The 13,074-nt window shown below is 32.5% G+C and overlaps 1 long non-coding RNA gene and 1 pseudogene across 1 annotated transcript; one reads left to right on the top strand and one right to left on the bottom strand.

The window, feature by feature from the left end:
- Positions 1-7,645: 7,645 nt before the first annotated feature.
- LOC106398317 lies at positions 7,646-10,754 on the bottom strand (annotated as a pseudogene).
- Positions 10,755-11,002: 248 nt separating this feature from the next.
- LOC125588685 lies at positions 11,003-12,596 on the top strand. The gene is made up of 2 exons (XR_007324835.1): positions 11,003-11,190; positions 11,714-12,596. It is a non-coding gene; the product is annotated as an uncharacterized LOC125588685 (long non-coding RNA).
- The last annotated feature ends 478 nt before the right edge of the window (positions 12,597-13,074 follow it).

The raw sequence follows: 13,074 nt of genomic DNA, 5'->3' as shown, positions 1-13,074 counted from the left end.
AAACACCATATACCTGGGATAGATGGTACTGTCACGTCTGTTGCAGTCCGAGCTTGGTCAGTTCTCTGCGTAATTGTAATTTGTGCATCAGCCCAGAGTACCGACTCCGTTTCTGCCAATCTAAGAGAGTCACACGGATCAATATCCAGATTACTGAAAACTTTATTGTTTCTTGCTTTCCATATATACCATAAGATCCATGCAAATTGATGATATTCCATTTCCTGGGTAACCCTCCAAAATAAATGGTCCATATTTGCAAATAGAGATTGTAGGGGAAAAAAGTCTGGATTCAACGGAATTCGTGAAAGTGCCCAAACCAGAATTGCTGGTGGACATTCAAAAAACTCATGATTTATGGACTCTTCTGGTGCTCCACACCGTGCACAAGTTGTGTCCCCATGGATTCCTCGTGAGCGTAAATTTTTCTTCACCGCTATACATCCTGTTACCAGTTGCCATAGAAAATGTTATATCTTGGGTGGACATCGTACCTTCGAACAATGCGCCTTCAAGGGCAAAACCGAAGGACTATACTCTGGTAATGTTCGTCCACTATCGGGATACACCCGCTCTACTTGATGTCCATATTTAACTGTATACCTTCCACTTTTTATATAATTCCATCCATCCCGATCTACTGTTTGAATTCGACTTAAAGGAATACTTTCAACAATTTTTGCATCTTGCGGGTCCACAAGAGTCCGAATAGCCTGTGAATTCCATGTTCTAGATGTTACATCAATGAGAGAATCCACTGTAAGGTCCGGGTAAAGGTTCTATTGATTTTTATTTGCTGGTCTCGGACGAGTGGATGAGAGCCAAGGATCATTCTGTATTGAGATAGATGATCATGATCCCACCCTTTTGATTAGTGATACACTAAAATTGTGTCTTTACTACTGTAAGCTAACTGTGTAGATGTAGTATTTGAGATTCAATTCCAGAGGACCAGTTTACACATTATCTTTATGAGTTCAATAATAAGCTAAAACAATATGGGTGTTTTGAGAATAAAGAAGCGAAATAAATAAGTAACAGATTGGATTAAGGTTTTTAGATGATTAAGAGAGCTAGGTTCAGGGTGATTCATTGGGATGCTTAGGACCATGAGCCACACAACTATTCAGGAAGACAATACGAGCCAATCTAGAACTTGAACAACAAGATTAAATAAACCCACTGTCGTGGTGTCTACCAATTTATCAAGCAATCCTAATACCTAAACTGTCATTTGGATCAAGGAATGATGACAAGCATTAAGCTTAGATTCAATTGGTTCACGATTTGCCTTAACATCAGCTTTCGTTGGCTAAGGACAAATCACCTATCTATGTTTTTTCTAGCAACCTAAAACACTTGTGATGATTAGATTAAACCTATAATCAGAAGCTAAATGGCCAGTTTAACACAAGCAATAAGTATAGCAGTAGATAGAGATATCAAGGAATAACAATCCTATTTGTGTCTAGCTCATTGATCCATAATCCCTAACACCCTAAACCTAACAAGTGACTACTCAGACATGAACAGAGAAATCACAGAAACAATAGATGAAGAAAACATGTTGAATCAATAAAGAAATAAGATAGGGTTCAAGATTCTTCTCAAGAGTGTAGAGATTCTTCTCCCTTTCAAAGTAGCAAATCCCAACAATGGAGCTCTAGAGTCTGTTTCTCTCTCAAAAAGAAGCGTAGGAAAAATATAGAAAACAGAAAAAGAAGTTATACAGAAGCCACATGCGGCTGGGAGAAAAAATACAAAGATTAGGGAAAATCCCGAAATAAGTTGTAGTTTCCTTAAAAATCTCTGCCGCTGGAACAAGCACTTCGAGTGCTCCGCTCGATCAGGAACAGTCGTCAAACTGCTCTGCGTGAAAAAAACTTCAAATTTGCACTTTTTCTCCTCTTTTCCTCCAACTGGTCTATCTCTCATCCAATGCAACTTCAGGCCTGTAATGACTGGAAAAGAACTAGGAAGACTCGATAATGACTTGAAAACCAATTAGAAAACATAATACAAGATGTCAAAAACACCATATATCAATTAGTCCTTTGCTAACCAGAGATCTAGCAGAGACAATACTACGCCAGCCATAAGATGACGAGAACGATTTAATTGGTTCCAGGGGTGATGTATTCCTGAATTACCTTCCTCTGAACACTCGAGAAAATAAAGTGTTCGGTTTCTTATCAGCCTCCATAGCTGTTTTCCTAGCATTGCTGTATTGAAATCTGTGAGATCTTTAAAACTCATCCCTCCTTCATCCTTAGGGGCACATAGTTTATCCCATGATTTCCATTGCATACCACGAGTATTCCCCCTCCCTCGGACTCCACCAAAACTGTGCCACTGCACTCGCCAGCTTCTTCATTACCGTTTTCGAAATACGATAACAAGACATTACATGATTTGGTAGAGCTGTTACCACATACTTTATAATCACCTCTTTACCCCCCTTTGTGAAGAACTTGAAAGTCCATCCATTCACTCTATTATTTAAACGCTCTTGAACGAAACCAAAAAACTTGGATCTTTGAGCCTCCCAAACTCTCAGGTATCCCCAAATATGATCACATTCCACCAAAATTTTGTATTCCGAGAATGTCCCACAATTCCTGTCTCATCGGTTCATCAATTTTGTGTCCAAATTGGATCGAAGATTTCTCAAAGTTTATATGTTGTCCTGATACCACTTTGTATTCTTTAAGTATCCTGAGAATAATTTGACATTCTTCGCTTTTTGCTTTGCAGAAGAAAAGACTATCATCCGCAAAGGGTAAATGGGAGATTAGAGGACAAGCCCTTGCAACCTTTATACCCGTCAAGAGTTTCTCACTCTCCGCTTTTTTAATATTCGCTATTAATGCTTCCGTACACATAATAAACAGATAAATAGATAAAGAATTCTCCTGACGTAGATCCCGCTGCGGAATTATATGACCCTTTGGTTGTCCATTCAGTAAAATTCTATACTGGACCGATGAAATACATTTCATCATCAATTTAATCCAGTGATGATTAAATCCCATCTTAGTTAGTAGCTGTTGGATAAAGATCCATTCAACTCTATCATAAGTTTTACTCATGTCCGTTTTTATGGCCATGAATTGAAGATAAGAAAATTCTATATTTGAAGATATAGAGTTTGTTTTAAGGATATTCTAAAAGACATTCACGAGTGTTTGTACAATTTGATCCACCCTAGGCAAAAGCAAAGATGAGGATTATAATTAGATATGTTCCGTCCTGAAACCATATTTAAGAAATAATAGATTTTCATTTTATAAATATATAACGGATACCATCGCAAAAATTTAAAATTTAAAAGATATTTACATTTTAGTGTTATATATTGTGTAAATCTATAATGTTATCGGTTATGTTTCTTATTCGATATTATTAATGTATAAATGATTGGTTTTATATATTTTACTTTATTATTATTTGTTATTGAATATTAATATATTTTCGAGTTTGGTAAAATAAATTCATAGTATGAAATAAAAAGATTGAGAATCTCCTTCATTTTTTCTAATTTTTACAGACTGAATACAATACATTATAAAATTTTATTTAGTTATACTATAAAACTGATATTTTCTTAACATAATTTATATTTCTATGTTATTTATTTTGGTATATTATGGGATTTTATAAGTAAATACATTATAATAATACTATATTATTAATTATGCAATCAATCGCTGCATTAATTTAAAAATATTTTAAAATTTTATTAAGATTTTGTTAGGTTTTTTCAGCATATTTTTTTTTAATTAAAAATATAATTTAAATTTACAGTTAAAATTTATTTATTAATATCTATATAATTTATAAGATTTATTAGAAATGTTATATATTAAATAGATTAACTTAAATAGTCAAATGGATGTAATTGATGAAAGAGACTTAGTATGAATTTTTATGGTATTTCTTTTAATAAAGAAGATATAGAATATAATTATAAAATTTGAAAATAGCATACACTTTTATTTTATTTTGTTTTATGATAAAATTTTATTTAAATTAATGTATAATAGTATATATTATTAATTATGAAATTAATCAATGGTATTAATTTAAATAAAATATTTTAAATTTGTAAAAAGATTTTGTTAGATTTTTTCTCAACATTTTGTTATAACTAAAAATAAAATTTAAATTTACAGTTAAAATTGATTTATTATTAATATCTTTATATATTGAATAGATTAATATAAATAATTAAATAAATGTAATTAATGAAATGGACCTAACTAGTATGACTTTTTTATGGTAGATAAAAATGTTACATCTCTTTTAATAGAGAAGATTTGAATGGTATTTTTTTATTTTTCTTGATTTTTAGATTTTTTTGTTGTTATCGACATAGAAAAAACGGTAGAGAAATTAAAAAACTATAGAGAAATGACTAGACCTATTTAAAATATACAAATTGATGGTTTTTATTATTTTTGAGCTAATATCTTAATTGTTATTTTTCAAATTGAATATTTAGAGATTAAATTAATATATTATTTAGGACTGTTTTTTGCATTAGATTCCAAATATTGTAAAACCGAGAGTGGGCCTAAATACCATATTCAAGAATAAATAACATAAAATTGTGGCTGAATGAATGGTTGTATAAAATTTGAGGGATGTATAAAACTTTAAAATGTATAATTATATATAATTATTATTTTAACATAGAATTTGATTTATAAAATTACATATAAAATTATTAAATTAAGAAAGGGTTTTTAAATCTTTGTAAAACTACAATTTTCTAAAATTTCCAGTTTCATAAAAGTTAATTAATTTTTAGTAAAATTTATGAAACATACAGTTTCACTAGTTTCATTTTTTATTTTATATTATGTAAAATATTTTTTTGATTTATTTATATGTAACAAATTGAATGAGATATCCATAAAATATTCATAAATATCAGTAAATATCTGTAATTTTTTGGATATTCAGATAACCGAATATAATCCATATTTAGAAACAAAAGAAATCAGAAAATTATATATCTTTAAAGAAAATCACAAATACTAAAAACTATAATGTTCGTGCCCATCCCTATAAAGACGATCGGTAGCACCTACTAACACCACCAACGAGTCACATCAAGGACCATGGACTAGATATTATAGACCAACAGTGGCGGAGGGAGGTCGGAAGATAAGAGGGGCAGCTGCCCCCTATGAAATACTGAAATAATTATTTTTTTCATCGCTTATTTGAGAATTATATGATTTTAATGGTGAATTTTCTTCTACTACCCCTATAAATTGAAGATAAATTTGTCACTGCCTTCTGTAAAACTTTTGTCTGGCTCCACCACTGGAGCAAGCCCTCTTCGTGGCACCCATTATACCTGTTGCCGTGTGTAAGCGTTTGATTTATGTGAGTGTCAAATTAAGTTAGTTCTCTTTCACTCTCGCCACTTATGATTTTGGCAAGTTACTACATTAAGAGCCTAACGATCATGTGCACACCACATTATTTACGGGGACCATGTTCTCTTGTATCAACTTCCTAAGATGATGACATCTATCCATTACTCCACATCTTACACACTACACGTAGCGCTATAGTTAGACCTGCCAACAGTCGTCATTTAATGCTGATTGATACATGTTTTATACAATGTACTTGTATTAGATTTTTATTTTGAACCGGAATCTCTTCCATGCTCAGAGTCAGCATTAAGATTTCCAATTATAAAAAAGTTCAAACAAAGTTTTCAAAACAAATTCTGTAATCATCAAAATAAATGCGTATTAACAGTTGGGATTTATTTACATATATGGACATATATGGTTCAGAAACAACTGATGATTAACTTACTACCTCGAGTCCTCGACATGTGTTTAAACTTGGTCGATGAGACCAACGAAATAAAATTTTTTTTTTGAATTATACACAGTTTTCCCAAAGGCTTCTCAGGCCCAAGGAACTAATCTGTGTCGCTGCGGTCCGAATGTTAAATTTCGCAGTGGCCGGGAATCGAACCTAGGTGGCGGTACTCACAGCTGTGAACCCTTTACCACCAGAGCTAGACGCTCCGGTTAACGAAATAAAAATTATTATTGTCTTTTGAATCAAAACTAAAGTACAAGTTTAAACACATGATACATGGAAAAAAGTCCAAAACCATCTTTTCTTGTTTTTTTTTTCTGTAAGAGATATATGTATACAGTATACTTTCTTCTTTTTATTTTTATTTTTATTTATTTTTTATTTTTTTTTGTCACGACTTTCTTCTTTTTATAAGATAATAAGAACAGCTGTTAAGCCCTTTATCAAAAAAAAAAAAACAACTGTTTTTATCTGCTAACTGCTCTGCTTCTAGCCAAAAAGGTTCCAATGATCGTGAGTCGTACGTTAAAAAAACAGTATCCAATGATCGTGAGTCGTACGTTAAAAAAACAGTATCCAATGATCGTGAGTCGTACGTTAAAACAACAGTAACAAAAAAAACAACGACAACATTCATTTATTTGAGTTGTCTCCACTTTCTACTCTCTCTCTCTCGCGAAATCAACAACATAGTGTTCGATTTGTTAGCAATATAAATAGTAATTAATACTTTATTTTTGTATTACATCTCTTGTAATCTTTTTTTTGTTAAAGGGTTTATTACATCTCTTGTAATCCTTTCTTATAACTTCAGATTGATTTTTTTATACATAAAAGATTTGTAATCGTGATAAATAATAAGACAAACAATTCCTTTTTTAATCATACTATTGAAGAGAAAGTAATTTTTATTTTTTCTAGTTTTTAGTTGCTTCCAATTATCAAAAGGTAGTAGGTAGATGATCACAATGTTACCATTTAAATTAAATATTGATTAAATAAAATTTCCATTTATAACTTATGAGTTTTTAGATTTTTAAAAATAAATGGTTTCATTTGACAAGGGAATAAGAGTTATATGATTTTTTCTTATAAGAAAATTTGATATTTTGTTTTAGCAATGTGTGACAGATGTTTGGTATATGATATTCTGAAAATTTTGGAGTATGGGTTTACTGGAGAGATTATAAAAATGCTCATGTGCTTTATATCGACTTTTAATCCGATTTATGAATTATTTGAAATTAGACATAATTGTCGGTGGAATCCTAAGAATGAAAACAAGTGGACGTTTCATCTCTTTTTCAAGAGTGAAGTCAATATCTTAGAGACATATGTTGATTTTTTTTCCTAAGACTATGTACATTGGTGTAATTAATTCAACACCCTAATTTCCACTTTTTACATTCCACATCATTTTATCTCTCTTCTACCTAAAAATTCACCCACTCATTTTTTTAGACTCAACAATAGTTTTGTTTAATAAAATTCAACATCATATCTTATTTTTTATATTGTTTAAAGTTTTCAATTAGTTTAATTAAAACCATAAAAATAAAACTTTTTAAATTTTTATTTTAATTACGTTTTTACAAATAACAAAATAGAAAATATTAATAGTCACTATTTTTTTTAAATCATCTTATTAAAAAGTTTTACAGAAACTTAAAAATGCATTACAACGCAATAATAAACACGTAAAACAACTAATAAAGCACACATAACTTGATTAATACAATAGACATAACTTATACAAACAATAAAACTTTCAGATCACATAGAGATATCAAATCTCTTTAATCATGGATTACTCGTGAATTTGGCTCATATGTGTTTGACTAGATCTGCTTGTAATTCATGATGTACATTTGAATCACGTAATTCGGATCTAGCACGCACATGGTTTGCAAATGCAGGTAGCACTTCCGTCGAGAATGATTGTTGTGTACTTGATTCACTTGCCTCAGATTGATCATAATCGGTCCAATGTTGAAGATAAGAGTCTCGTTCATCCTCAACAATCATATTATGCAATATGATACATGACCTCATGATGATAGCCAAATCGCCTACGTCCCACATGCGAGCTGGTTCGCGAATGATTTTGAATCGAGCCTGCAACACTCCAAATGCACGTTCGATGTCCTTCCGACATCTCTCTTGATGTTGTGCAAATAGCTTGTCTGGTTCACTCTGAGGAAGTCTAATTGATTTGACGAAAGTCGGATACGAAGGATAGATGCCGTCAGCAAGATAATATGCCATATTATATGGATGTTGGTTCGCAAAGAAGTTCACTCTTGGAGTTTTTCCTTGTTCAACATCATCAAACACTGGTGAACGATCTAAAACATTTATATCGTTCAGTGTGCCCGGACATCCAAAAAAGGCATGCCAGATCCATAGATCGTGAGATGCGACTGCTTCAAAGATAAGAGTGGTGGTTTCCTTATCTCCACGGGTAAATTGACCTTCCCACGATGTAGGACAATTTTTCCATTCCCAATGCATGCAATCAATACTCCCAATCATACCTGGAAACCCTCGCTGCTCACTAACATGCAAAATTCTTTGCAGGTCATCTTGATTTGGAGCTCTGAGATACACTTGCTCATACAATTGTATAATTCCTTTACAGAATCTACGCAAACACTCCAATGCTGTAGTACCTCCTATCTTGATGTATTCATCAACCGCGTCAGCCGCCATACCATATGCTAACATTCGCATCGCTGTGGTGCATTTTGCCAATGGAGATATACCTTGTTTGTTCGCTGCATCAACTCGTTGGGTGAAATAGTTATCAACACTTGATAGGTCGCTAACGATCCGAAGAAAAACATGTTTTCGCATCCGAAATCGCCGGCGAAACATTGAATCGTCATATGTAGGTTGATCGGCAAAGTAGTCGTCGATCAGTCTTTGGTTTGCCGCTACATGATCTCTCTTGAAGTACTTTCTCTTGCTACGAGGTGGAAAATCTTCCTCTATTTTCTTTTGACGCTCCTGAAACCGGTTGATGACAAACTTCTCTTCAATTTCAGCTTGTTTTTTGTAAGCTTCAATATCAAAAGGAAATTATGATGGATCCATTGTTTTTTTTTTGTAGTAAGATGATGTTTATGGTGTTGGTACATCAATGAAAGAATAAGCTCTCTATTTATAAAAAAATGAGTGGTTAAAATTGACGGACTTCAAACAAATAATAAAATGCAGCTAATTAATAGATAAGGATTGGATTCCAATAGATATTTATGGATTCTCATGAAAGTCACGGATTACAAAAGAAGAAACATTAGAAGAAAGTGACAAACTAGAAACATACACTTGATAAAGTCGAAAGTGACAAACAACAATTATTAAAACATAAAATGACAAACAAACATTATTAAAGCATAAAAATACAAGCAAACATTATTAAAGCATAAACGACAAACACACATTATTGAATGATAAAACGACAAACACACATTATTAGACCATGAAGTGAAAAATACAAACTTTAAGATGATAATAATTAATTACCAAACAGATCATGACTCAACTTGTCCATTAGTTGTTTACTCTGGTCATCAAGATGCTCCTTCTCGTTTAGCTTCAGAAACATCTTCATCTTCTTAGCTTGGGTCTTTTCTTTCATCACCTCGTTTGCTTCTTCTTGTTTCTTGGTTTGCTCAATATTTTGTTGATGTGGTTGTAATGATTTCTGCATGAAACTCCATCCCGGAGAGGATCAAATGAGCAATGCTCATTACAATACTCAGCGATTTTTTCCCAGTATGATTCACTTTTTTTATTTCTACCAACAATGCTGTATGTTCCATATTTTATCCAGCCACTCAACAATACCAAATTTTGCTCAGTGCTCCATTTGGGGCTCTTTCGGCGAGTACGAGTTGAATCTTCTGCATGTGGAGTGGCTTCGTTAACACCTCCCGTACCTCCAAGAGACATTTGTGTAGAGAATTCAGGGAATTCACTTGCTCCAACATTCACAACATTCTCATTATGCATCATAGTCGAAGAATGAGGGGGGTGTTTGAGTTGGAAATGGCATCATCGATCCATATTGTGGACGATAGTTTAGAACCGATGGTGGCATGAAGAAATTTCCTGGAAAACCATAGTTTGGTATATTTTGGGGTTGGTTGAAAGAGTGATTTTGAAATTGATAGTTGTTGGGATTTGGATAATTAAAAGGATAATTAGTAGAATTTTGAGTATCAGAAGGATTATTGTTAGGATCTATTCCGTTAAAAAGGATAATTAAAGATATAATCAAGAGATTAAAAGTAGAATGATAGAAAATTATAGTAGAAATAGAAGTTTTTTTTTTGGTATCCAAATCAAATGTACCAAGTCTCTATTTATAGAGTAGAAAAAATTACGAATTTTGATATATAGAAAATAAATTTATAAATTAATTTAGTTATAAATAATTGTTGTTGAATAATTGAGATAAAAAAATAAATCCAAAATCTACACAAACCAATAAGAAAATGACACAGATGCAAAAGTGGGCTCCATTTTGTGTTTATTCAACGGTTGAAAGAATTCAACCGATTGAATCCACGTCGACATTCAACAGCTTCATTATTTGGTCTCTTCTTTTTTCAACTCTTAAATAAAGTGATTCAACACCTTCAATGTATATAGCCTTATACTAAACATGCATCCACAGAACCACTACATGGATATTTTTTGTGTGCATGTTATAAAATTTGTGTAAATTATACCATTTAAATGACAAATTAATCGTATAATTGATAAAATTTATAATTAACATAATAATTTTTTCAATCGTATTCTTTATAACCATCTCTTACAATTTTAGATTGGTTCTTTTTAGATTTTATATAAAGAAGGCGATACTCAATTTCATTCTCTTGTTTAAAGGGAAAATAGCTGATTCACCTATGAACTTAGGTTCTTCAGCTTTTTCACACAAATTTTTGGACCATGCGAAAACCCAATGAGTTACTCTATTTCTTGAATCAACTACACATACTATTTATTTTAAACCAATTCCCTTAAATTCGTAAACGGAGTTATTAAGATGTTAACTGAGTTATGACATGGCTAATCCAGTTTAGTAAGTTAATTAAATTCGGTGAAATAAAACAGAATATAATGCTGTTTTATGCTTCTTCTTTATCAATGATTGGGGAAAAAAAATAAAATTAGGGTTCCCCGATTTCCATAGAGGAGAGAGTCAAGTGTTTGTGAAAAGGTAAAGAGAGAGTCGAGTGTGAGAGACGAGTAGAGCAAAACGTAAGTCTTGTTATTTAAAGACGTTATTTTCGATTGGTGGATTGTGAAGAGACAAAACTCGAGGACGAGGTAAAGTGACTGATTCTCTTCTATGAAATTCTCAAATATTCTTGTTTTAGTAGGTCAAATGAAGACTCAACGGTAGAGCTTGAATTTTGTCTCTTCACAGTCCACCAATCGAAAATAACGTCTTTAGATAACAAGATTCATGTTTTGCTATACTCGTCTCTCACACTCGTCTCTCTTTTTATCTCACACTCATCTGTTGAAATCGAGGAACCCTAATTTTATTTTTTCCCTAATCATTGATGAGGAAGAAGCATAAAACGACATCATATTCTGTTTTATTTCACCGAAATTAATTGACTTACTAAATTGGATTAGCCATGTTATAACTCACTTAACGTCTTAATAACTCTGTTTACGAATTTGGGGGAATTGGTTTAAAATAAATAGTTTGCCTAATTGATTCAAGAAATAAGGTAATTCATAGAGGTTTTCGCAAGATTTCGTGTGCGAAAAAGCTGAAACACCTAGACACTTGTTTAAATTTTGTTTTGACATCCTTTATACGTTGATGTGACCTAAACAGGTGGGCCATTTCATTTAATAAATGTGATTTTGGGAGTATCTGAGTTTTGATTTTTCCCGTGAGCTAAATGATTTACAGTAGATGATTGGTTGCGAAGTCTCCAAATGTTTGGAATTTGCTGGTTTTATATTTCACAAATGTATTCCAATCTTTTTTTTTTTTTTTGATAATTAATGTATTCCAATCTTGTATCTTTTTTTTTTGTGAAAATTTGTATCCTTTTGTGTTATGACTTATGATAATGAAATTCCAGCTTTAAAAAAGAAAAAAAAATCTGGTTCACGAAGTCTGGTGACTTCATTTATTATTATTATTTAATATATATTCTGTGAGTTCGTTTATACTCCAATAGGAAAATAAGATATTGCAACTACACATCGACGGAATAGCAGAGTCACACGTAATAGGAAACACATTCTAAGAGTAATTAATAAACTAACTTATGAATTACATAATTAACAATCCCATGTTAAACTTTTTTTTTTGAATTACCAGGTGGTTCGGCCGAACTCTAATTTCCGAAACCACAACATATAATATTAGCTTTGTCTCGATGGTCACTCTGGAGACCTTTGGCACAATGATCAGAGTCCTTTATAGTTGAGTTAATGATCTATCGTTCAATGTTAAACTATTAGTGAGTGCGTCATTGTCACTGACTACCTCTATATAAACATACCACTACAAGAAAACAGCGGTATTCTGACGGACATTCCGACGGAAAATGAAATCCTCGGAATATACCGAGGAATTTCCGAGGAAATTCTGAGGAAACACAAAATTGGGGTTCCTCGGAATTTCCTCGGAATATACCGACGGAATTCCGAGGAAACCTCAGTCCGTCGGAATATTCCGAGGAACAATGTGTTCCTCGGAAAAAACCGATGAATTCCGAGGAAATATTATAGCCGTTGGAGAGCCGTTGGGGGATTTTACAAAATTCCGAGGAAATTCCGACGAACTAGCCTTTTCCGTCGGAATTCCGTCGGAATTTCCTCGGTATGTCGGCAGGATTTAATCTATATATACAAGCACTCCTCTTCCTCTTCATTCACTCCATATCTTCATCCTCTCTCTTACTCTATTTACACACGAATTTGATTCATAAAAAATATGTCTTCTTCAAATTATTTTCGTTCTTGGATCGATCGACCTCATTTGGATCCGAACACGAGATTGCTTACGGAAGAATACCAACGAGGTATAACCGAATTCATGGGGTTAGTTCACCGACAACCGGAAGCAAAAACAGGTAAGTTAAGATGTCCTTGCTCTAATTGTAAAAATAGAAAGGTTATTAAAGAGTGGGATGTTTGGACTCATCTATATTTGAGTGGGTTTACACGAAGTTACAAAATTTG

Source organism: Brassica napus, chromosome C6 (assembly GCF_020379485.1).
Source record: "Brassica napus cultivar Da-Ae chromosome C6, Da-Ae, whole genome shotgun sequence".
Classification (NCBI taxonomy): domain Eukaryota; kingdom Viridiplantae; phylum Streptophyta; class Magnoliopsida; order Brassicales; family Brassicaceae; genus Brassica; species Brassica napus.
The sequence above is the reverse complement of the archived record's forward strand: the minus strand, read 5'-3'. Positions and strand labels throughout refer to the sequence as shown.